A 4,245-nucleotide genomic window follows, 5' to 3' on the forward strand; every position below is an offset into this window, starting at 1 on the left:
TATGTGCTTTCCTGTCTGTGGGAAGGTGCATATAAAACAAAACCTTGCTACTAATGAAAAAATGTAGCGGGTTTCCTCTCTAAGACTCTATGTCAGAGTTACCAAATGTTTGACATCCAGTAGCCGATGATTAATAAATCAATGTGCTCTAGTGGTGTTGTTAAACAAAATAAACTTTAACTGTCCGTCCTGTGTGTGTGCCCCTCACCCACCCCCCTCTCTCTCATATCTCTCTCTCTCTCTCTCTCTCTCTCTCTCTCTCTCTCTCTCTCTCTCTCTCTCTCTCTCTCTCTCTCTCTCTCTCTCTCTCTCTCAGTCTCTGTCTTTCATTCTACACAAGAACATTAATGCGCTTTGTATCACTCCAAATAATCACACATTTACTGTTGTAGCAAACACTCAATAGCGACCGAACAAAACAAGACTATCGGGTTCTGGAAAGCAATTTGCGCTTAATAATGGCAAGCAAAGAAAAAACATTATTGAATTGTCACACATGGGTAATTGTTGGGGGGGCGGGGGGGGGGGGGGGGGTATTTGAGCTTAGCGTCAATAATTATTCCATTGAACTCTGAGCGATCGAGTATTTACAACCTGCATCTTTGATAAACTGTGTCGCTAACGTCTCTTTAATTTATAGTGTACACGAAGTAACTGTTACACCCGAGCGACGCAACAACTTACAGTAGCGTCTAATAACGGCGTGTCACGCAAAGTGTCGATTGCTACAGTTCTGGCGACATAATGAGTATTTATTTTAGGATCTTAAGAACTGGAAGTGTGTTTCTTTGATTCTTACAAGCTGAATGAAGTCTGGGAGTTTGTTGTCGAAGTAGACGTGTTTCCTATGTGCATGTGTGTGGATTGTCGGGTGGTGATCGTTAGTGTGATCATCTGCGATCAGTCTGTTATTGGAGTCGTTACTCGAGGTGTTTGGATAAAAGGATTGCACTGAGGTAGGATATATCTTTTCATCTTTTTGTCTTTTTTTTGTTTTGTCAGTCAACCAGTCTATCTGTAGGGTAGAAACTTGTTCTCTCAATCATTAGCTCAAGCACTTTCTCGTTCCTTCACTAAGTCAATCATTGACTCACTCGGTCTCTCACATACACACGCAAACTCGTATAAATACACACACACTTCTATCCACCGACTAACTAGCTCACCGATGACTGCCTGCCGGACCTTGAGCCCCCTCCCCCCCCCCCTTTATCACCCACCCCCCACCCCCATGCGTGTGGGGTTGTTTTGTTGTTTGTTTTTTTGTTTGGGGGGGGGGGGTCTTTTTCACCTCTCTCCTCATCTTATACAGTGAGTATCACTGGACTGTTTTGAGAGGGGTCTGTGACCATTTTTCTTTTGAGAATTTCCGGGGTGCATATCCCTGAGCCCCCCACGGATTTCGCCTCACTTACTCTCAGCGGGCTTGGGCTTGCCTCTTTTGGAGTATTGCAACTCCCTCCCTCCATCTTTACCAAATCCAGGCTTGTTGTAGCCTAAAATAGGAACTTCCATGTGAAGAAAGGTTGTTAGTCTACTCTCCGCTTTTTGACGCCGCTGGCGATTGTACTTTAGTAAGTTGGGCAGTGTGTCTAAATGTTGTCTTTCTCGATATATATATCAACCTAAATCCTAGTCTAATGTTTTGGTTCCAACCTTAAGTTTTTTGGGCGTTTATGTTGATTTTTTGTTCGTTTGTTTGTTTGTTTGCTTTTTGTTTGTTTGTTTTGTTGGGTTTTTTTGTTTTTTTGTTGTTGTTGTTTTGTGTGTGGGGGGTGGTTTTTTTGGGGTTTTTTTTTGGTTTTTTTTTTTTGGGAGGGTGGGGGGTTGTATGTGTTTGTTTGGTGGGTTTTTTTTTTTTACTATTATTATTATTATTTTATTATTACTATTTTTTTCTCTCTCCTTTACAATAATTATATATGTATATATGATGTATGTGTATGTGTTATTTTATACGTTTTACCCGCTCGCTTACTCAGTCACTAAGTCGCTCACCCGCTTACTTACTCATGCACTCGCGCGCACATAGTCGCGCATTATTCAGTTACTCACTCATAGTCTTAATTCATCTTTTTCTTAATATCGAATCCACTTTAGTATGATGGCGCAGTGTATCTCATTTCATTTCATTTCAACTTCGTGCTTATATCCAAGTAATGTTCTAGCACGCTGTCCTGGGTACACACCTCAGCTATCTGGGTTGTCTGTCCATCTAGGGTTAGTTGTTAGCGGTTAGTGAGAAAGAATAGGGTGTAGTAGTCTTATACACCTACGCTTTGAGTCGTTAAAACTCGCTCTGGGTGGGAGCCGGTATCGGGCTGCGAACCCTGTACCGACCAGCCTTATGTCCGATGGGTTAACCACGACACCACCGGCCGGTATGTATCTCGGTGGTAGCCTTCTCCCCTTAATTACGTCGGTAGGCCCTTTGAGCTATTTTTCCTTCCAGCCATTGCACCACGACAAGGCATATCAAAGGCCGTGGTATGTACTACCTTGTCTGTTGGATGGTGCATATTAAAGACCCCTTGCTGCTAATCGAATCGAGTAGTCCATGAAGTGACGATAGCGGATTTTCTCTCTCAACATCTGCGTGGTCCTTAACCGTATGTCTGACGCCATATAACCGTAAATAAAATGTGTTGAGTGCGTTGTTAAATAAAACATTTTCTTACTTTCTTCTCCTCTTAATTTACGTGCTATGTCTTTTTTGTCTGTGTCCCAGCCACTGCCCCATGACTGGTACGTCAAAGGTAGATGTATATGCTCTTCTGTCTATCAGGGCTTTAGATCACACGAGGCACAACAAGTTTCTTGTCTGTTCTGAGCACACAGAGGTTATAGTGGTACAGTAATATTAACAACACTACAAGTTATTTTAATGACTACAAGTTATTTTAATCTAATTGCAGCTTAATATTCCATTGGCTTGCACTTCATTTGGGCTGACTTATTTTGGGCATACCTATTTTAGGCACACGTTTATAACATCAGCTTTGGTTAACAACGCACTCAACACATTTTATTTACGGTTATATGGCGTTGGACATATTGTTATGGACCACATACATATGAAAGAAGAAACCCCCTGTCGCCACGTCATGGGCTTCTCTTTTAGATTAGCAGCAAGGGATCTTTTATATGCACCATCCCACAGACAGGATAGTACATACCACGGCCTTTGTTACACTAGCTGTGGAGCACTGGGTGGAACGAGAAATAGGCCAATGGGCCCACCGACGGGGATCAATCCCACACCGAGCGCTTTACCACTGGACTACCTCCCGCCCCTAGCCTGTGATAAAGTACATAAAAGAGGTAACATTTTGCTACTAGGTAGTGTAGTAGTAGTAGTAGTAGTAGTAGTAGTAGTAGTAGTAGTAGTAGTAATATATGTCGCGCTAGCGGGTTTCTTCTCTCATTTTTAGACATAGTGTCGAAATAACCATAAATTACACAATACATAGCCGTATATTAAAGGGACATTCCTGGGTTTGCTGCAATTTTTAAGATGTTATGGACTAACAGAGACTTTTTGACGACTGTAATTACATATCAAATATATTTTTTTGCATAAAATGTTACAGGCTGTATATTAAACGTGTTTCTGGTCGTTCTACTATTTGTACTAGTTTAAATTTTATTTTATTTCCTAAAAAAGATTTTTTTCATACGTACGAAATTATTTGAAGACAAAATCCAGTTTGGGCTTCTTACAAACATTAAGACGGCCAGAAACACGCTGAATATACAGACACTGGTATTCTAAACAAGAAAATATATTTAATATGTAACTTTAATCGTAGAAATTTTTTATTAGTCGGAAACATCTTACAGTGGAGCAAATTCAGGAATGTCCCTTTAAACTGGACTGAGGCGTTGTTAATCAAATATTGCCGTCCTTTCCTTTACCTTTTCACTTTCCTCTTTCGTGTGTTTGCCGTTAGTTGTTTGATTCCAGTACAAAACCAACATTTATTAATATATTCCTGATCAATTATACCGGGCCAAACACGCCGTTTGTTCATACAACGAAACAGCACAATAATATTATAACCCAGCCTGGGTCCCACAAGGGAATCGTTGGTTGATTCAGTGGCATTGTGCAAGGGAGTACATTTGCCTATGCCGCAGTGGGTCGCTTTGCATAACAATCCGTCCTTTTTCTCCCGGGTCCAGCTAAAGTCACTTCAAATATTAGCTAATAATTAATATTGTGCGTGTGACGGCTGGTGGCATTGC

This window comes from Gigantopelta aegis, chromosome 2, assembly GCF_016097555.1.
Source record: "Gigantopelta aegis isolate Gae_Host chromosome 2, Gae_host_genome, whole genome shotgun sequence".
In the NCBI taxonomy this organism is placed as follows: Eukaryota; Metazoa; Mollusca; class Gastropoda; order Neomphalida; family Peltospiridae; genus Gigantopelta; species Gigantopelta aegis.